Here is a 22,501-nt window from a genome sequence, read left to right as displayed (position 1 = left end):
AATGATTACTTGTTTGATCAATCTTGTATATCTCTATTTGTTTTCCTGAGAAAACACTTTGAAGATATTAATAAGTAATACAACAGCCATGGTTAATTTCCTACAACTTTGTCTGTAACTCTGTTTTGTTTGCATTGCTATTTTGTAGATGGATGTCTGTTTGTTAATATGTTTTCCTTCTTTTATTTTTGAAAATAGAAAAATTGAAAAAAAAGAGTGAAAGTGTGTAAAGCACTTAGGTCATTGCCTGGCACACAGAGCTCACTGCCCCCAGCAGTCACAGAGTGATTCTGACCTCCATCTTCTGAACCCATGCGGTGGTCACAAGAGACCCTGTGTGCTGGCTGCTCTGATCAGCCTCCCCTCACAGGTTTGGAAACTGGAGCAGAGAAGGCTCATGCCACGTCCTGCCTAAGGCTACAGAGCAAGAGGAGGAGGAGTGGGAATCAGAACCCATGTAATTTGGCTCTGGAAGCTTCTCTCTTAGTCACCAAGCGACAGTGCTCACAGTTACACAGTTCTGCGCTTGGTAACTCTCCTGTCAGTCAGGAACACCATGTAAGTGTGGATGCTCACCTCCTCCTTCCCTCAAAGCAAGATCATCCATTTCTCTGGGTTGCTTTTTTTGGCATAGTTGGTGTTTAAAATTCAAAAGAAAAAGCAGGGTCTTCTTCAGGCATTGACCTGGATATAACATGTCTGATGAAGAAAACTCAAAAAGCAACTGTGCAATCATTCCTCCATCTGTGTTTAACTCTTTCCTTCCCTTCCCTTTGTCATAAATCTCCAACCTAAACAGGCAGCACGGGGCCTCTATAGAAAACAAGCATCTTAAGGCAAAGTTTTCCTTGTTATTTACCCTGGAATCATATTGTTTAGTAAAAACATTGTGTTACTTGGCAAGAAATAAGGAACCATTCACTAATAATGGGAAAAAAAACCCTTTCTTTTAATATGTTCAGGGTTTCAAAGTATGCATGTCTAGCTTGACTAATTCAGTGGGCTGGGATTTAATATAAAAATACAAAAGACATATTTTCAACAATATTGCAGTTATTGTTAGAAATTTTAATGTTTTTCTCTTTGCTCCAGCAGAGAGAAATGTCAAAACTAGTTTGATTTCCATCCGTTTCATAGGGCAGTAGGTTGTCAAAACTAGTTTGAGAGAAATGTCAAAACTAGTTTGATTTCCATCCGTTTCATAAGGCAGTAGGTTGTCAAAACTAGTTTGAGAGAAATGTCAAAACTAGTTTGATTTCCATCCGTTTCATAGGGCAGTAGGTGTCATGCATTGTGTAACGTTTGATAGGAAACAGAATCCATCCTTCTGCTAGCTGAGGGAGATGTGTTCTAGGTACCGTGCAACATTCTCAGCCATCATTCATCTAGAGGTTGATTTTTTTCCCTCAACACATTCTTTAGTGAAAAGTCTGTGAATTTTACATTAACCCAAGAATGATTATTTATAGAAGTTCTTGATGGCTATGTTCTCTTATTTGTCTGTTTTAACCGTATGCTAATGACAGGAAGAAAACATACATATAAAATATTGTGAGCATCAGGACCTGATAGCAGAGAGTAAGTTTGGCTTCTGACCATGAAATCTCATTCTGTGGTTGCCTTCTTAATGGCATCTCTTGAGGTCAGTGGCTTTGAATTCTCCCAATTGTATGGGGTCACTCTGGCAGCATTGACCAAGTAGAAAATATTCAGTCAGAGAACACAATAGCAGAAGTCACCTTCTAAGTATCCTGCCTTCTATATCATGCAATTGACTCTCTGGCTCCCCACTAAGATGTCACTGTTTGACCAGTTTGCTTTAAAACAGCTTAATTAGCTGAAAGGAAAACTATGTCTGAGCTTGTTTGTGAGAAAACACAAAAAGCTCTGTCCTTTCAGAAAGCCCGTGCTCTATCTTTCCTTTCATGCAACATTCATACAACATTCCTTTCATACACATTCAAGTCCCTGACAACAAATTTTCCTGAACTGGGAAATAACTGGTTTGGGTTCATGTACTACAGATTTGTGTCTGGGTGGGACCTTGGGCCTAGTCCCCTGCTACATTGCTAAAGGGGATTTTCCTCAAAGCATAGGAGTTTATTTCCTTTACCCAGTGAGATCAAAAACTGCTATCACTGCATAGAGACTGTGCAGACCTTCAAGTCAAAACCTACTGAATTTTGCAGTCACATCAGTAATGTAAAATAGAAAACAATCTCACCTCACTTGGTTCATTTGCTTCTGGTTTAATTTTGTAGAAACTGTTTAGAAAGACTCAGGTTCCATAATATGGCAAGAAAAACTTGATCATACTACTTGTAAGTATTCCTGATTCAGGGGCTGGGGATTTAGCTCAGCAGCAAAAAGCGCCTGCCTGGCAAGTGCAAGGTCATGAGTTCGGTTCCCGGTACCGGAGAAAAACCAAAACCAAAAAAAAAAAAGAGTATTCCTGATTCAACAAGGTGTTCCAACAAATGCTACTACTGCCCATTGTCTCTGGACTCAGAGCCAGCAGTGAACACAGGAGTATTTATTTGGGACCCATTTTAAATTTTTAAATACAAAAGCAACTCCACTGTGCAAGAGTGAATTCTTACTCTCCTCCTTCTCCTCTCCCTGCTCCACCCCTTCTTCCCTGCCTCTTCCTTGCCCTCCTTCTCCTTTTTCTCCTCTCCTGCTCTTCCCCTCCTCCTTCTCCTTCACTGACTTTCGTGTATTTCCATCTGAGAGACACAAGAAGCCTGTGATTTTTTCTTTTCAAGGCAAAGTAGCAAGGAATTGTTTTCCTTTTGATGAGAAGTGTGAAAACACCTTTAGAAAACATGAACCCATGTGAAACCACTCCACAGGAAAGCCATTGAATTTTTAGAAAAACTAATCACTTATTCCTTTATTACAGCGTTTAAGAATGCGATGTATAGATTTCTTTTTTTTTTTTTAACTAAAAAAGAAACTCACCACTATCCAAACAATATCCAGCTATAAAACTCAAATATTTCCAACAATTAGCCACCGCGATATGGCTGGGCGACTCACCCACTGTCTTCCACAGTCTTGTGTCTTGACAGTAATTATCCAATGTCCACATCCATGCCCAGTCAGCTCTAGTCTATTTTCACAACTTCTGAGTTATAATCAGTGCCAAATTCCAAAGGACATTGGCTTTCTTATTGTCTGAGCTCTGTAAGTTGGTTGATCACTGTAACAGCAGTGTGTGTGCATATGCCTGGGTGTGTGCATGTGTGCATGTGTGTGTGTCTGTGATTTGCCAGCTGATTTAAAGTCTAAACTGTGGTTTGCAAAACCCCTACATATGATGATGTTCTTTCTAAAGTAACATTGGATTTTTAAAGTATAACCATATCTCCATTTTTTTAATGAGGGGAAGTATGACTAAATTAGGGAGAAAAAGTCTGTAATTAGCAATATAAATCTTCCACTGATTTCGGGAGGTCACCGGATGAACTGCTGCAGACTTCACAAACATCTGCTCTGTTGGCAACAGCTGCCCTGTGTGAGGCTGCTCATTGGCGCCTGCTAATCACATGTGAGGCCTCCTGGAAGCCATTTGTGCCTCTCTGGGCTGAGGCTGGGCACAGCCAGGAGACGCTGAGACACCAGCCAAGCTCCACGCCACCTTCAACAGGCCACTCTACCAGGCTGCGCAGGGGGACCGCAGGGTGGCTGCAGAGAGGCAGCTAGCAGCCATTTTGCCAGGCTAGAAGAGCAGGGCTCCCCCGAGGGCTGGCAGGGAAGTTGCTGTCCAGAGCTCGTACAGCACTGCTATGGAGGTGCTGGTGCCCACAAGGTGGTGTCACTGGGGCCAGCTTCAGAAGGACCCCCCCCACCCGTGCTAATCTTGGGGAGTGATGTGTGCTGTGGGCAGAGTGAGGTGCAGACAGAAAGACCATCCTTGATGAAGGTGTTCCTTCAGATACTTGTAAATAACAATGAGGAGGATGGGCAAATAGTATTGCTTGAGCTCACTGGGCAAGAAGCCAAAGGCCAAGTGCCTTGGACAGAAGTGGCTATGAATTAATAATAGACGCTATAGACACATACGGCGGTCAGTGCACCATCTTATACATGAGTGCAATTGTAAACTGTTGGTTTCCTTCATGGCTAATCCTGTGATACATTTCCGGGGTTCCAGGCTGAACTTCGACCCTGTCTCTGCCAGTTCTGAACTGAGAACAGGAAAAATGGCGAATGCCTACCAGTTGTAAAATGCTCCAAATATCATCCATATGTTTTGTAACCCAAGGAATCAAGCCTGAGAGTCTCTTGCATCAGTAATTCAAGTACAATATTCTCCATATCTAGTACTTCTTTCTTGCTTTTCTACTTCTGATCAATTTCCTTTCTCATAACTGTTGCAGCCTTCACCCTGTCTGTGAAATTTTCTTCTGACAGGCTAATATCAGCAACCTGAATGAGTTAGGCAGACACAAAATGTGAGTATATTCATCTAGGAAATAATTTCTGATATTTATAAAGTACCCTGAAATGAGCAAAGCCTTTTACTGAGGGTTATTTTCACTTTGATGAGTGATTGTTGAGCCTTTTATGTTGGTGGTTTTATACACAAGGTGCACTTGTCTATTCCAGGAAGACGCTGGCTCTCGCTGAGGCTGACCACTTAGCCCCTTGTCCAGCTGGGAAGGCAGAGCAGGCTGGGGTCACGCCTGAGAGCACACTGCACGGGGAGGGGAGGAGGCCCGGGGGTTGGGAAAGTGCAGAACCCTTGGCAGTGGAGGCCCCAGAGCAAGCTGCTCCCTGGCTGAGCAGCCACTGAGGGAAGCCCGCCGAGCCTTTGTGCCTTGACACCATTGAAGAAGCAGAGAAAAGAATGAGAATAAAAAAGATCTACTATTTTTCAAAACAGCACGGAGATGCTATCTTACCCCAGGCAGAAAGGCTATCATCAAGGACTCACAACCCAGCAAGTGCTGGTCAGGTTGTGGGGGAAAAGGAACCTTTCTACACTGTTAGGAATGTAAACTAGTACAACCACTATGGAAATTAGTATGGAGGCTCCTCAAAAAGCTAAAACTAGAAATTCCATTTGACTCAGCTATCCGTCTTGTAAGCATCTTAGAGTGGTACGTGGATACCCGTGTGTATAGATGCATAAGTCACAACAGCAAACTCACAAAAGTGGCCTCTCTGTCCATCAACATATAGATAAGTAAAATGTAGTATATATCCATGATGGAGTACTACTGAGCCATAAAGAAGGATAGATTTGTAAGAAAATGAATGGATCTTATGACCATAATGCTAAGTGAAATAAGTCAGATGCAGAAGGATAAATATCACATGGTTTCTCTTATATGAGAAACCCAAAGTATAAATAATTTCAAGAGCAAAATAGAAGAGAGATAGTAGGGAAGCAAGGAGCAAGCAAGAGAGATAGTAGGGAAGCAAGCTGTAAAATGGGAAGGGGAGCTGGAGAGGGGGGGAGAGGAAAATACAAGTGGAAGGGCAAGTAAGAAAGATCAAGATGAAATGTGTCCACGCACCAATTTCCCAAGATGAATTGGATTATTATGTACTGCAAGCATATACCAGCAATTTTTAAAAACTTACTATTTTTGAAAGTTCACCTGATATTTACTATTTTATTTAAGCCCTCTCCCATCTATTCTTATTTTCATCTTTCCAAAAGCAGAGTTAGGCAAGACAATAGGACTATAGTGTCCTTTCAATGTCCACACATTTAAATCTCTCTCGGGATTAAGGTAGGACTCCAACATCTATGCTCGGTCCTTTATGAAGCAGTATAATTATGCCACAGTATGTGAAGTCTTAGAATCTTTTATGTATCAACAAAATGCGCCTTTGAACTGTATATTTGCTTTCTGGAGAGCTATATTTTCAGATAACAAAGTTAAACATTCCTAAAATTAATATATTTGCCTACATTCAAGATGCCTCATTTTATACTCTGATTTCTGAGTTACAATGTGAATACAAAGATCTTTAATACTGCATGATAATAATTTATAACTTCTATGTACCCTCAAGAACAGACATATCTCCTTTATCACCTCTGCCCAGGTTTCTTATAGATAATTACACAGGAAAATTAAGGAAGTTAGAAAGAAAATTAGGAAAGAGCAGGAGAGGTGAAGAATAATGTACACAGAATCTCTTTCATTGATACTATTTGAATATTATTTTTACTAACCTGACTTTATATGCCAAGAATTGTTTACTCCAAAAGAGACACAGTGAGCTCAAGCTTAACCAAAAAGTACAACTGCATGAAGAAACTGCACCTGGAACAATTGGAGTTTTAAGGCTATTTTAAAAGACACTTTGTTAATTTCGTTGAACTGAGAGGATGGTTAAATATATTCACACCCATATTTTCACTTGAAAGGTATTAGCTCGAAGAAATGAACAGTAATATACAGTGGTAGGTACCTATTTTTCCAGATTAATCTAATTTGACCTCAAATATTACATTTTGTCAAGAAATTATATGACTCCATGCATACACTTCTTGGTCTGGCTTAATAATAATTTGTATGAAATGTGGGTGATAGAGGAAATTGAAAAAATAAAAAGGTCAATCTACCATTACAAGAATCAGGTAAGTACAAGACAACTTATTTGTGCATGTAAAATATTTTATTTTTCATTACTTTCTTATTACTGCTAATATTTGCATGTGTGCATATTCATTTAATCTTAGTTTAAATAAAAAGGATCAAATCCCAACTTTATTGTTTTTGCTGCCTATTTTTACTACAAGTTGCATTGTCCAGATTTCCCAAACCTCTGGGGAAGCCCTCCTTCGTGGGGCAAGGGCAGGAGCCTCTCCTCTGAGACACCAACCACAAGGCAGAGTAGCTGACAGGTGGAGCAGGGTTTGGGGTCGCAGGACCCAGAAGTGTGTGAAACACCTTGGCTGTGGAAATGCCAGGCACTTGGGCTTGATGGTCCTGGATAAAACTGAGGCAGCTCAGTGTTTAAAGTGAGTGCTTTTGCTTTTAATTATTGGTCTTTCTTGAGATTTCCCTTTCTCCCAGTACTCCCCATAGCAGGTTGGATCTCCCTGCAACTCACAGGAAAGAGTCCGCCTTCTCTAGAGACTTCTTGGGGTTCAAAAGGAGAGGATACCCCATCCCTATACTCCTGTGCCTTCTCTATGGTATGGGACGGCACAGGTGAGGGACACCTGGTTTGCAACCCAGGAACCTAACCAGGAGCCAAGTAGGTGTTAGGGTTAGGTACATCTCTGCGTCCTTTGAGGCACATGCCCTTTCTCTTCTGAATTGCCTGGGAAAGCTGGATACACACACACACACACACACACACACACACACACACACACACACCATATTACAAGTCAAGAATTAAGGCAGAACACCTGGAACAAGTGCAAAGAGGAAGTAATTCTTTCCTAGCCTGGAGATGAGCACTAACTGTGCCGAAAGGACCTGGACAATACCTCCTGTGCTTCATACGAGGAGAGAAGGAGTAGGAGACGGATCATCTGCGATGTCACTTGACTTTGACAGAAATAGAAGATGAATTATTATTTTTGATCTTGATCTTTAGAAAGATAAGAAATTTGATAACAAGTACTTTGGATACAAATCAAGCAGGTTCAGTTTCCCAAACATCCTCTAGTGGGTCTTTCTATGAAAATGCTCCTTTCACACCACCGCCACCTCTCACAATAAGGCACAGTTTCTAGCCAAAACGTTTGTCTGCTGGGATGCTGACAGCTGCCCAGTGGGATGGGGTCATATAACAGCACTGCAGGCATCCAAGGGACATTGGTTCTCGACCCCTGTGTCAACCTCTGGAGTTCCCAGGGTCGGGTCAGCATCCTAAGGACGCCTGTGGTCTCATTCTGTGACACCTCTGGGATATCTCACAGAAGAGAGGCATTCTTCGCCAGAGCGTTCCCAGACCCAGTTTGGGGCTCGCTTTGTAGAAAGACACTGTGGGGCATGAAAACAGAGACATTGGGGAGTGGAGGTTGGGGCAGTGATTGTCAAAGCACCAAGAAGCCTGGAAAAGACAGGCTTCCTGTCTGGTACAGCCCTGAAGGGAATTATGGATTCACACTGGAGGGGTTTGAGATAAAGAAAGAAAGCCTTCTCTATGTGTCCCACTAAAGAGGACCTTGGACCACACATATTGCACATTCATAGCGGGGTCTTTTACATTTCAGCCATTTGGCACGTACTATATTATCGTGTTTAAGGGATATGCAAAAATCACATTAACACTCTACTCTCCTAAGATCAGGTTTAAGAAAATATCATGCTCCAGGATAGTATCAAAGTACTGTATTTTTGCAAATCCCTTGCCTTAGAATGACACACTATTGTTCCTTAGGAACTCACTCCAAGCCTGATTGTCTCTTAGTTTGGGTATTTTTTCCTGGTCATATGCAACATCAAAGAGAGGAATTTGAAGGGTAAGGAACACTGTTAAAGGTAAGGTGACAATGGCCTTCTGCTAGAAAGAAGGGGAAACTCAGGAGATATTTATACACCTACACATCCAATTTTGAAGCAGTTAATCACGTGAAATGAAGAAGACAAGTGTCCATGAAAAATAGGAGGGATAATAGCTTTTTCATAAGTGGTGAAATGGATTTTTCTTGCAAGGTAGGGATCAGTCTTTAAAGATAGATAATAAAACACTATACTTGGGTAAATATTGTTGGAAATTTTTAATAGTCCATTAGGCTTAAACATTGGTTTTAAAAATGGGTTAAAATATAGTATTAAAAATGGCAGTAATCAGCCTACTAGGTGGCATACAGATAACTCTATTCTTGCGATGCTTATTTATGAAAGGCAGAAAGGAGAACGTGCCCTCTTTCTATGAGAGGAAGTGCTTGTCTGCTGAGGATGACATCGGGCTTGGCTTTCTTACTTGTTGTGACGCCTGTGGAAACCCGTGCTGTCAATCCAAAAACTGCATTCACAAAGGAGGTTTTCGAGGAGGAAGGGCATCCCCATTGAGGCTAATTTCAATTTCTACTTCTGAAAACTTGAAGAAGACCACTCAGAGTACACTGATTTAAAAAACAAATAGATCGAAAAATAAATATTGCTGTAAATTTCTATTAACCCATCATACTATTACAGTGGCTAATGTGTATGAAAGGAAGAGAAGATTCCTTCATAAAATCTCTGAAGCCCGTTGTGTGTATGGCAGGAGATTTAGGATGTGGGGTTATTTTTAACAAATTGCATTGCTTATGTGCTGAAACTTGGTGTGGAAGTTCTGCAGAAAATGCTTCTATTGTGTAGACACAACTGATTTAGCAGTACTCTCTTACCTATGTGGACTCATTTAATATACTGTGTATTTACTCTTTTAATTCTGATGATTTTCTTGGGACTTTGGGAATCCATTTACTAGACTTAGAGCAATATACATATTTAATCATGCAAAATAAAGACATAAAGATTTATGTTACCTCTGTCAATACCATCCACTGATTCCAAACCTTGGCTTGAAATGTGAAATCTGGTTGTCATGTATGACACTAGATTATTTATGGAAAAACAGGTGCATAGGTTGGCTCTAAGAGTGACTTAAAATTGAGACATCAAAAGCTTTCTTTAACTCACAGTAATTTTAAAAAATCATATTAAAATAGTAATATCCAGAGAATGACAAACCAGCATTTGAATAAGCAGGCAAAATGGAGGAATAAACTAAAATATGTATTTCCACAATACTTAACATGGAGATCATTCCTATTCAGGCCTTAAATTTGCTTCAAAATCCACATGTATCAATTTATTGGTTTGCATATTTATCAGGTCTTCCCTCATTCTCCCAGGCTTGTGTCAATCATCGGAGGCAAGTTCTGACTTTCCCATTGCTGTGTGGTCTTCAAGTAAGATTTTGTCTGTGGCTGTAGTCTGATTTCTAGATGGTCTGTGAATATGCCTTAACCGTTTCTCCAAGGCTTCCTAATAACCAACAATTGCACAGCTATTTTTAAAAGATAGCATGGTGATGGACATTTATTTTAGATCTGGAAGCAATCTGAAGAGCTCATCTGCTTTTTGCTTCTGGTTTGGAGAGGTAAGATGTGCTCATTTTACAGATAGTTGAGTCCCATGGAGACAAAGAAAAGGAAGAGAAAGGAAGGCAGAGTGGACGCATACTCTGTATTAGACATTTTATGTGTGCTTTATCAACACTGATCTGTCACAGACCTCTTCATTATTTTAGAGATATTATTCTTAAATCTGCCCATGAGAGAAATTCATCTAAAAGGGGAATAATAAGTTTCTGTCAAATAGTGCTACTGTGAATTAAAACAAAGAACATATGTAGAACTCAATGAATGCCTACTATTCGAAGGTTATTATATGGCCACAAGCCACACTCGTGAGGCAGAGACAAACTGTTGTATTAGAAGGAAGCACAGAAATAAAATCTTCGGTTTGGATATATATCAGTAGCAGAAAGTGTGCTTAGTCTGTACAAGGTCCTACATTAGATTCTCAGCAACAAAATATGTGTACATACATTTTCTATATAGCCATATATCGTATATTTATACTCTTAACATTTTTTTAACACACATATAATCACCTACTGTATTGTTTTATAAATGAAGAAACTCCAAAGGCTGTAGAGGTGAAGTGGCTTGCAAAGGTAAACCAGCTTAGTAGGAGTAAGAAGGAGACAGAACTCACATTGCCACCTTCCTAGTTCAAGTCTACATTGTGTTACAAAATGCTTTTTTAAAAAAAACTGAATATATTTAGCTGTATTGGTAAACTTTAAGATACCCTTGGGGAATGAACATTCTTTTAAAAAGGGCATCTGGGACTACAAACCCTTAATTTGGCAAAAGTGCTTTTCTGCGGGACAGCTAAATGCAGCCGCAGTTTTGTTCTGACCAGTAGACTGGGTACACTAGCATGTCTCAGAGAAGCCAGTGTGTGTCCTCTCTGTCAGAGACTGCGGTACCCTGCTACATACAGCTACTGTGTCCCTACCGTCAAGAAAAGCCCTTCACCATAAGTGCTATGCTTGTCGTATCCAACATTAAGCATCAACTAGCAGTTATATCTCCTCAGCATCACCCAACGGATCAGATATCTAGCTTCTAGGAGGAGAAGGAACCTTGCTTGCCTGGATGTAGGCATTGTAAGATTTGGAGAGAATAGATTATACTTGAGAAAGAAAAAAATAGGCCAGCAGAAGAGTGTGAGAAAATTAGCTCAGCTGATTTGCTGTGAACATCTGAGAAACTGCTAATAGGTGCTGTGTCTAATCAAATCCACCAGACATGCATGCCTGTTATCTGTGGGACCGAGCTCTTCACAATGCACCTGTTGCTGTTAGAAAGAGATTTGCATTCTATTGGTGTTAATAGGGTGTGAAAGAGAGAAATTTAAGGCTGTGGTCTAATTCACTTATCCACTAGTATATCACCAGTAGGAGAGATCCACATTCGGGCCTTAAATACACACTGAGAGGCAGGTAGCAGACTGAGCCCTCCCTACTCTAAACCATCTGCCTACAGCACCTTACACTTCTAAGCAAGACAGTAGATCTCTGGCTGGGGTCAATTTGAGAAACAAAAGTGTGAATCAGATTTCAAAGAGAGGACTAAAACCGTTTCACTTGAGGGCAAAATGCCTCATTTGATATCAGTCTCCATTTGTATACAGATACTTGTTGAGAAAGAGTCAAATGATCTCTGTGTTATCAAATCAGGCGTTCCGTTGGTTATCCCACATTTGGTCATGTTAGTTTGTGTCTAGCATGCCCTGAGCTGTTCCTTTGATAGATCAGTGTCCTGACTAAGAGGCAGAGAATGCCCAGTTTGGAGAGCGTTGCTGCTCCACCTACCCATTGGGGCACCACTGGGTAAAAACTGCTCTGAGGAAGTGGCAGAGCTCAGAGATGAATAATCCAGGTGCTGCAGTCAGTCCCATCTCTGCATTTGTGACCTGATAACCTCAGTTTTTCTGCCCCTAGTTTCTGCTTATGTGAAGTGGAGGTAATAACAATACCCACCTCCAGCGTTCCTGTGGGGTTTAAGTGAATCACCACCTGTTGAATGCTTAGAGTTGTGCCTGGCCTGGTGGAAATGTCCATCTTGTCCACAGCCTGCACAGTGACATGGGCTGATAAGCAGGGATTTTGGAAGAAGACTGGACCATGAGGGAATAGCTGACTTATTAGGAAGTGATGCCTGTTTAGGGGAGGTAGGTCACTGGGGTGTGACCTGGAAAGGTGCATCTCCCTTCCTGGCTCCTCCCTTTCTCTCTGCTTCCTGTCCACCATGATGTGAGCAGCTCTTCTCTGCCCAGGCCCTTCCACCATGGAGCCATCCTACTGTGGACTAAAACTTGTAAAAACTGTGAGTCAAAATGAACCTCTCCTTTACACTTTGGGTGTCAGGTATTTTGTCTCAGGAATAAAGAAAGTGATTAAGACAATAAAGATGAATGAGATCATGATGGGAAGCATCTTGTGGTTTTAGCCAGAGGTCTGGAATCCAAGTCCAAAGATATTGTGTGTGGAAATAACCTTACGGTGGATTGCAATAATGGTGCTCCAAGAGTAGAGAAGCCTTCCTTGCAGAAGACATGAAATTGTTGTTATTGGCATTGGATTTTCCATTCGATCTCTTAATGGACACCTTTCTATTGTTATCTCTACACCTGTTTTTATTTCAGCATATTAAGATCTGAATGGTGATAAAACACAATTCTTTAAAAATAATGCCTTGCTCCTACATGCAGTGTATTTGAATTTGTATTGACGACATGTCTTTAAAACTTTTATTCTTTCATTTAATTTAATCAGTAAGACTTGTACATTTTTGGATATTTCAAATGAATATATTGGTCCATTTTGTGAGGCCTTTGGAATATTTGTGAAGTATAGCATTGGAAGATAAGCAGTCCTAAGTAAGCATTCGCAACCACCCACATCTCCTCCATATCATGCCTGAAAAATTTCTTCTCAAATTAACCCCCATGGAGGAAGTCTGTGTAAACAGATGGGCTTCACATTTTCCCCTAAAGGTCAACTGGCAGTTGCTCTGTGAGTTTAGCAGCAAATCCCTTAGTCAAGGACCTTCCTGTAAGAAAAGCTCCATCTTCATTTCAAGCCTAGTGACAGGAAGAAGAGTGGCTTCCATCATAGGGGCCACCAACAACTAGGCATCCAAGGAATTCATTAGCAATGGCAGCAATGCCTGTGACAGTGAGAAGCATCTTATCCTTTTCTAAGGCCCTTCACCATCCTTGGAAGTTCCTCACAATTGAAACTTGAAACAGGGTAAAGTGACAAATGCAAAACATTTTTTCCCAAGGAAAACAAAAGATACATAATTTGACCTGGTTCTTGGATTTCCTGCATCAAATGAGCTTTAAATTCTGTTTTAATGTGTCTCTGAAGGATCTGACTTAAGTTTTCCATGTTTGGTCTCCTAATAAGAATATGAGCAACTGTGTTTCACGAATGACTTACAAACCACTCAGATATGACATGTTTTGTATCCCTTCACTGATTCTGCCATCAGTGTGATCAACAGGAAATATATGCCCCCTAGGTATCTGTTAGGCAGTGACGCATGTTGTAGCTTCATTACTCTGGGGGAATTTGAACCCCCAAACACAGGAATGTAGTTACTTCCTGTCCCTGTTTTCACTGAGCCCCTGGACAGTACTCATTTTATGTTCTTAAGTAGAAATGCTCGCTTCACTGTGTGTTTGACACAGGACAAAGTATGTTTGTGAACAGAGTGCCCACTGGATTGTCACTACAAACACGGTACAGTTCAAAAGAACTTTGTTCAGGATCCAGCTAATTTTCTTTTCTTTTCTTCCCTGCAACTATTGTGGAAGTGTCAAACGGGCATCTCTCTCATCTCCCAGATTGATGGCATCATTGAGGACTTCCCACATAGACAAGATAAACGAAAGGCTTCCACGGACAGGTATGTAACTGTGGAGACAGCAGCCCTGCAGAAGACGCCTCCCGATCAGAAAGAATGCCTGTCCCACAGTCAACTCTCTGGCTCTGCCGTCACCTTTGACATGACTTACTGAATAGGAGTTTGTTTTCCAATTTCCATGGTTCAGCCATAGGCCATGCAAAGTAAATACTAGTAAATGAGCAACTGTAGGTTCAAAGGAACATAAGAGTAGGGTCCCTCCTCCTTTCCAACATGGTTTGGGTAGCATTCACATGTGAATCAGTCTGTTTGGGTCTTTGAAGTGACTTTGATTAAGAGTTGTGGCCCAATGGCAGTGAAATGGGCGGGGCTACCCAGAGAACTGGCAGCTTCCGTATGGCACTCAGTCTGAGGGCTACATCCAGAGAGAGCCCAGGTAACGGCCGGGCACGCAGAATGCTCCCTCCTCAGAGAAACAAACCAGAAACTCACATGCATAGGACTGGCTTTTGTTTGAAATTAAAAAAAAAAAAAGTGTCTTGAGACTTCAGCTTCCTACAGGGCTTTGAATTACATTAATTCACAACACACTAAACTTTTTAATGTACAGAGAAATAACTTACTTCTTAACAAACACACATTTTATTTCCAATAGACACAATTTATCTAATTTTATGAATAAAAACAAAATAATAATAATAATTATTAGTATCCCAAATGTTGGGAACTACATAAAATAAAACACAGTCCACTAAATGTCCTTTTATTGTATTAGCAGTGCTTAAACTAATGAATATTTAAATTTGGTAAGTTTACCAGAATACAACAACCTTTTGGAAAAATGGAAAAAAAAATTATGAAAAGATTAAAATCTGCATCTACCTTCACCTCAATAAAGGAGACATGAAAATTATTCACAAACCCATTTCTTTGGTTTTTGTCTCTCAGTCCAAGTGACAGTAAATTTGCTTCTGTCTCATTCAAGCTCACAGTCTAGCATACTCCTCACTTTATCATGCCTGTCCACTTCTAGCCACTGTGCAACTAACTTTTCCTTCTCAAATAAATATAGATTAATCTTGAAATCCAAACAAAAAGGAAAATGGTTGAAATTGGAGGTATAGATGGCATAGTGCAAAAAAACACAAGCTTTGTGGTCAGACAGAAAAAGGCAATCACGTGTCCTGGCTGAATGCCACACATTTCAGTGCCTCGGAAACATGTGAATATAATTTCTCTTGCTGAGTTGCCAAGATTAGAGAGTTCTAAAAAGTGAACCATAAACTATGTAGTTAGATGTTTATGGTAATTATTATTGTTATCATTATTATTATATTTCTTAGGTCAATTTTCTGATTTTCCCTGGGTCTGTTACTGGTTTCCTTTAGATTGCTGCAATTTTGGTCATGGGAAGCCTTATATTTCACACGCCATTTCTAATTTGTATCACAGATACACACATATACAAATGATTTTTAAATTAACTTCTCTTAAGTTTGGTGATATGTGCTATAATGACTATGCTGAGAGTTTTCCAGAACAATAATCTAAAATGGACATGAAAAGTAGAACACTATAATTATTGGTTTGAAGTATAATAAGGACAAACATATTTCAACTTAACAAGAATATTTGACTTGTTCTCTCATCTGACTCTGAAGGAATGGGAAGGACATCTTTAGCTGGCGTGGAAAGCCACTTTCTCTGCTGTAGATACTCATTATATTCTCCAGTCCTACGGATGACTCGTGACTCTTATGGTGCCACTTCTGGCTGAGATTCTGCTCCTTTGAATCTATTATTAAAAGAAACAAACAAACCCTTGCAGTTCTCAGCAAATTTTATTATCTAAAAATGGAAAGGTCAGTCTCCAATGTAAAAATAAAAATAGATTGATACTTTAGGGCCCTTTGGGAGATGCTAAGGACCCCAAAGGACTACTACTATGTATAACCCTACAGCTACTGAGACACACAGCAAGCCATTTAGATGTCAAAGCTTTGGTCTTTCTGCGTATACCAAGGCAGGACTTAGCAGGTGGTGGCTTAGATCCTGAAACCTGTACCAAAGCGTTAGAAACTACATGCTTACATTGAGTTGATAGAGGGTGGGGAAACTTCGGACACAGGTTTCTGTGCCAAGCAAAGTCATGGTGGCACTTAGGTGCCACAGCTGCTAGGACCGCCTCCCTACGGCTCAGCTTGTCAGCTGTCCTCATTCAACGCAGATCATCCAACCAATGCCTGCTAGCAAGTATGTGAATGCGAACTGAATCAAAGACTATCTTGGACGCCAGCATCACTCTTCACCCAAGTGAGTCTTTCCTCTCAAGAATTAAAAACATCTTCTGCAGCTCATACAGCCTTCCTGCTGGTAGACTTACATTTTCTTATAAATGGGAGTACTGCCCTTCATACCTATGTACTTCTGCATATTAAAAAGGGTTTACATTCTTTTCCCACCAAATGCTTCTTTTTTTAAAAAAAGTAAAATATGCCAAGTTTCTGTGAATGGTTCAGAAGGAAAGGACAAGACAATAATGAGGAATTATTCTTTCCACAGATTAATAATGAGATAAAAATATTGCAGGGAACTCTTACATAGTAGAATCTGGAGTGAGAAAAACTCATGAAAACAGAAGAGTTAGAAACAAAAGCTAGTGAAACAAGAAGCAGAAGAAAGAGAGACAAAGGGGTCATCTGTACTCCAGGTGACAAGAGAATAAAGAGAAGTGTTTTTGCAACATGTGGCTTGCAATCGTGTGGCAAAATTAGAAAAAATGGGTGAAATCCCTATGGAAGGAGAGAAGAGGGGAGGGAGTGCCTTTGACCAGCAGCACCATATCACAGTGATAAGTTGTTTCAGCCACACTACTGTCAAAATGATGCCGGGTGTAGTGGCGCACACCTGTAATCCCAGCATTCGGGAGGCTGAGGCAGGAGGATCGTTGCAAGTTCGAGACCAGCCTGGGCTACAAAGTGAGCTCAAGGCCAGCCTGAACTTCAGAGCAAGACCCTGTCTCAAAAAAAGACAGGAAAAAAAAAAAGATGATGCCATATGTGTATGTGCCCGTTCCCCATGATGAGTGCATTTAGTACGTATTGCAAACATGAAGTAATTTAAAAAGGGAGAAAAAGATGAAAAGATTGAGATTTGTCACTTTGTGTTTATTTGCTTCATTAGCTCAGTGAATATTTTATTTGGCAATTACAGTCATTATTTATAAGTAATATTCATAATTAGTGACCACTTAAAATATACTATAAAGCAAATATTACAATAAAAGAATCTCCGATTCTGGCGATCCTTGATACTGCCGGCTTTTTTAGAAACCATTTGAATTTGAAACATCTGACCTTGACCTACATTCTTTAACCCACAGAGCTGATTACACTGGATTTGATCTTTGGTTCAGATGTGGTTTCCCTCTGAGTATCTTAACAGTCAATAATAATCCATCTCAATTTATAGAAGAACACTTCGCAGATTATAAAGTGATCACATTTGTTGTTTTTACAATGAGAGATAGATAATATCCTAATTTTATAAAAAAGTAAACCAAGGCAGAAAACAAGTGGCAAAGACAGGACTGAAAGTCTGGGCTCTGGCTCCAATACTACATACCCCGACTAGTATACAATTTAAATGCACCAGATATGACCCATGCCTTCCGTAAGCCTGCACAGAGATGTCATGGCGACTGCTGTATATACTGAGTATACAAAATTGTGTAACACACTCCCAGATGACTTACTAAATTGATCCTAAGAACATCTTCAGAGGTTAGGAAAGGCCATGTTCCCTCATTGCTTGAATGATGGGCTGCCACTGATTGACACAAGCCCAGCTCAGCCCTCAAGAAGAGTGGGGGGGAAGACAAGCCAAGTCACAATCCAAATTAGTGCAGCCATTCCTGCAGCACAAGGAGCACAATGTGTTCTTTGACTAACCTTTCAATGCCCTGTGTAGCTGGAGCTCTGAGGGCGGTGCCGAGCTGACAGCCTGGAACATTGACCACCATGCTGCAACTGACGTGTAAATCACCCTCTGACTGGGATCCCAAATCCGGAAACAGAAGTGTCATCTTTGGACTTGGCCCACCACGCATGCATTCACCCACAAGTGTCCCCGCCAGGCGCCTGCTCCGCCTTTGTCACAACAGACACAATATAGGTAGAGATAACACACTTGGAGCTTGTTTCTAAGACTGTTAGTTTTTTAAACATTCCTTTTAGCGGAAATTTAACCACAAGATTTTGAGTAGCATGTAGAGACTGTATCTGTATCTAGCCAATGTGTCAGATATTTTCAATGAGCCAAGAATCAGGGATTGGTTTAGGCCTCAGCAGGACTTGTGGTAGCTTAATCTTTACTAATAGCCTCATCCCTGCTTGCCCTTGTTTAAAACATCATAGTAGACTTTGTGCGGTCTCTCTTCCTGGCACCACCAGCCTGTCTGACCATTTGGGCGCAATCTACTCCTCTCCCCATTTTCCTGGCCTCTGCCCAGCAGAGCACCTCCCACTTGCTGGGCAGCACCTTCTCACCCCTCCCACCCAGGGCTTCCTCGGAGTGGTCTCATCCTGGCGCCAGACCTACTCACAGGGCTGAACTCCAACTCACCCCCCTCCTCCATGGCTGCCACCTTTAGGGCCACCTCTCCCCACATGCTAGGTCTGCATCCCTGTGCTCCTCACTTAGTATCTTCTGTATGCAGGTGATTTGGCCAGGCCATTAGAGTGTCCTGAGCCATTCAGTCTATGTGTGTAGTTGATTAACTGGCTGTTCCATGTGCTTTAAAGAATTTTACTTTTACTAATGAGTGGGACAGGTGAAGCTAAAAGCCAGTGACACAGGATAGCAATTTATTAACATTCCCTGAAAATATTAATAAGGATGACATCAAACTGTATGTCCTAAATGAAGCATTTTTGTATTTGCTATTTTCATTACCATTAACACGGCTAATCAAGGATGTCAATGGCAATGACCCTTACATGTTCATATGAATTTCCTGAGTACTTTTTATTCTGTAGGACTTATGGAAGTTGGCAAAGCACAGGATGGGGGGGATATAATAAAGTTAATATAGTTCAGACTTTTTTAAGTACCTGGTAAATACAGAGATTACACTACTAGAAATTCAATCATGTCTTAAGAAATTTGTTAATTTAGAATTAATAGAGTATCCAAATAATTTACTAAATGTGACCCAAATTTCCTAATTATTACTTCCCTTATTTTGCAAATTATATAAATCTTAAAAGTGTAGCTTGTAAACAAAGCACTAAGCTGTTCTCTTAGAACTTATTTTTAATGGAATTCAGAATGGAATTGTGAAACTACACAAGCTATATTGGAACTGAAATCATCAAGAAACTGAACCCCTTACAGAGCTCTCATTTCACCCCAAGGCTCCTCCCCAAAGACCATTCAGGCCAAGTCAGCTCACCCTAAGAGTGGAAGAGCTTTACCCTAACAACCACACGTGTTACTTAGAATGTTGAGCACAGCGAACGCGAGGAACAACCTCCACACAGAGAGGAGTTCTTGTTGCTGCTGCGAAAAGCAGCGCTTGTGGTTAAGTGAAAGCATCCTGTTCCGGCATACCTTCATGTTATATTTAGTTTTCAGGGACCAGTGTAAGGGTGTGGGAATTTAAGTTGTCTTGTTTATTTTTCCCTATTCAATATTTTTATAACTTTCTAAGCCCCTCCCGCAAAAACTGCTGTGTTTTTAAGTACAAAGCTGAACCTTGTGTGTGTGTGTGTGTGTGTGTGTGTGTGTGTGTGTTGCCAAGGATTGATCCCAGGGATTTGCACATGTTAAGAATATGCTAGCCTGAGCTACACATTCAGCCCACAAAACTGAATATTAAACATTTACCTAACCTTTAAAAATGTGAGCATCTGGAACATTTCTAGATATTGCTGCAGTTGGAAAGGTCTTGACTCTTGCACATTCTCTCTCTCTCTCTCTCTCTCTCTCTCTCTCTCTCTCTCTCTCCTGTATGTGTATAGTTCATGGCTTCTGCCTGCCTTCACACTACCTTGGACCTATTTCTCATCTTCATGCAACATACTGTATATAATAACCATTTACAAGTCTGTATTTTTAATGAGGTTATGAGCCTATCGATAGAGCCACCACTATCCACTGAGTTGCCATGCCAAAATGAAGCCTATCCAGGCCCTCCAAACCATGTTGGGTCCACTAAATCATGTTGGCTGAATTTGCAAACACCTTTCCAATTTTCCCTTTTGGTCCTCAAAAATCTCATATGGGCAATCAGCAAGTCTTCCACACAGGACTCTTAGTCTCTTCCTGATCTCTCACTTCACACTTCCACTCTGACATCTATGGTGCCCAGAAGGACCATTCTAAAATATTAACTACTCTTGTCACTTCTAGTTTTAGTGTATTCTCATTACTGCCATGATAAAATCCAAAGCAATATACAAGCGTTCCAAACATACACATGGAGATGTTGTATTCTGTTCTCGTCTTTTGATTTACTCTGCATTTCAGTACAGCATAAGGTTCTGAGATCACTTGCAGTCAGATTTCTCTAGAATGGTTTAACTCAGGATGTCTCAAATTCATTTAACTATAAAACTGTTTCCTCCTGGTGATTGCTATCACTGTCCCCAAGCCAGCATTCCCTAGGATGTACTTCTTTGAGTTCCCTTGGAAGCTAAAGCCAGCCAGGTCTGAGAGCAAAGCTTTCACAGAAATCTGTAGCTTCTTCTCCCTCTGGAGTGCTCACACTGAGCATGTTTACTTGATTAAACACAGCTGATTGGACTTCAGAGCTGTAGGAGACTTTTTAAATCATTGAGTACAATTCAATGATTTCCTTTAAATTTTATATTTAAAGGAAACAACAGTTGGAGAGACTTAAAATCACATAGATAAGAAACTAGACACGGAATTATACAAAAAAGAATGCGCTACAGAAAACAGCAACAACAGCATTCTGAAGAACAAGGTGAGAAGAAAACAAAAGTCCATCAATGACTGGACAAAGCAATGCTTTTCAGTAGAAATATAATGAGTTACAAAAGCAAGCTGCATAATGTCATTATAAATTTCTAATAGCCAAAGAATAATAAAAAGAACCACATAAAATTAATTTAAATATTTTAGTTCATTTAACTCAACATATCCAAATTATCATCATTTCAACATGGAATCAGTTTAACAACTATTAATGTGATACTTTACATTTTTTGTGCTAGGCCGTGGAATCTGGTGGGTATTTTACATTGACAGCTTAAAATAATTCAACCTGGTCATATTTCAAGTGCTTGTTTTCAGTGGCCATCATATTAGGTGGCAAAGGTCATTTTAGAAAGTTCTACTGGACAGCATTTATATAGAGCAGTGGTTCTTAGCTGGGGGTGATTCTTCTTCCCAGGAAACGTTAGGTAACTCAGGAGACATTTTTGGATGCTGTAACTGAAGGAAGAACTTCAGTGTCAGCTAGTGAGGAGAGGCCAGGGACGTCACCCCACATCGTTTGACACATAAGACATCTCCTCATAAGGACAAAAGATTATCTGGTTCTAAATGTCAGTAGTGCTGAAGTTAAAAGACCAACCTCTAGAGAATGGGATAAGCTAATGGAAAATTATGCTCTGTCCTTGGTGAAAGCTCATTTGCTGTCACTCCTCTGACAAATCTTCGCAGTAGAATTTCAAGTCCTGCCAGATTCCTGTTAGCACTTTAGGCACAGAGACTTACCACGTGTCATCAAATGTGGTCCTTGGCTGGAATAAGTATTATACTGTATAAAATGCAGAAATGAGGCAAAAGAGTATTCGGCTTTACTGTCTTTTTATCTGCTGTAGGATTAAGATAAGGTCTTGCATACAGATGAATGAAAAAGGGAGGAAAACAAAGATCGAAGTCAAAACCAAAGGAATCAGAAAGTAAAAAGTATTTGAAAGAAAATAAAGATAATACACTGAGTCAGTGGGCTGGGAAGGAAAGTGACGGTAAGGCGGAGTGAAATGGAATCTAAGTAGTACGTAGAGAAAACCACAGCTGCCAGCGGGGTTAGCCAGACTGGCCGCACTTGAGTATTGTGATGTCAGCGTCTCCTTCTGTCTTCAGTCCTCATTCCTGAAGCACCCTCTGGATGGCTTCCTCCAACAATGAGTTTTCTGTGAGAGTGAAGAGAGTTTATTTTATGGAGAGCTGTCAAGTGGCTCTGCTCCGGGATTGACAGGCCGCATGGAGATACAGCAGGGTCAGGGTATGGACAACAATCTGTCACAAGTACAGCCTGTCATAGACAGCCCTGGAGAAGCAGACAATGGCGCTCGACCATTATTTTCCAGAGGGCGGCTCAAAAGCACCTTGGAGCTGAAGCCTGCGCGTGCTTCCGTGTTTGACTACCCGCCGGGGACTGTGCCAGGGCTGACCTCTCCCAACCCACCGTGAATGACTTCCTCGAGGTAGTCCCCACCGAAGGGCATCGGCTGCCAGGGAGCGAAGAAAGGGAAGAGATTTATAGCTCCAGAATTATCTCCCCCCTTTTGAAAATGAAATGGCACATTAAGGAGGGACAGGGGCTTGCTT

Source organism: Chinchilla lanigera, unplaced genomic scaffold, assembly GCF_000276665.1.
Source record: "Chinchilla lanigera isolate Chin_1 unplaced genomic scaffold, ChiLan1.0 scaffold00035, whole genome shotgun sequence".
NCBI classification, from domain to species: Eukaryota; Metazoa; Chordata; class Mammalia; order Rodentia; family Chinchillidae; genus Chinchilla; species Chinchilla lanigera.
Note: the sequence above shows the minus strand (reverse complement) of the source record.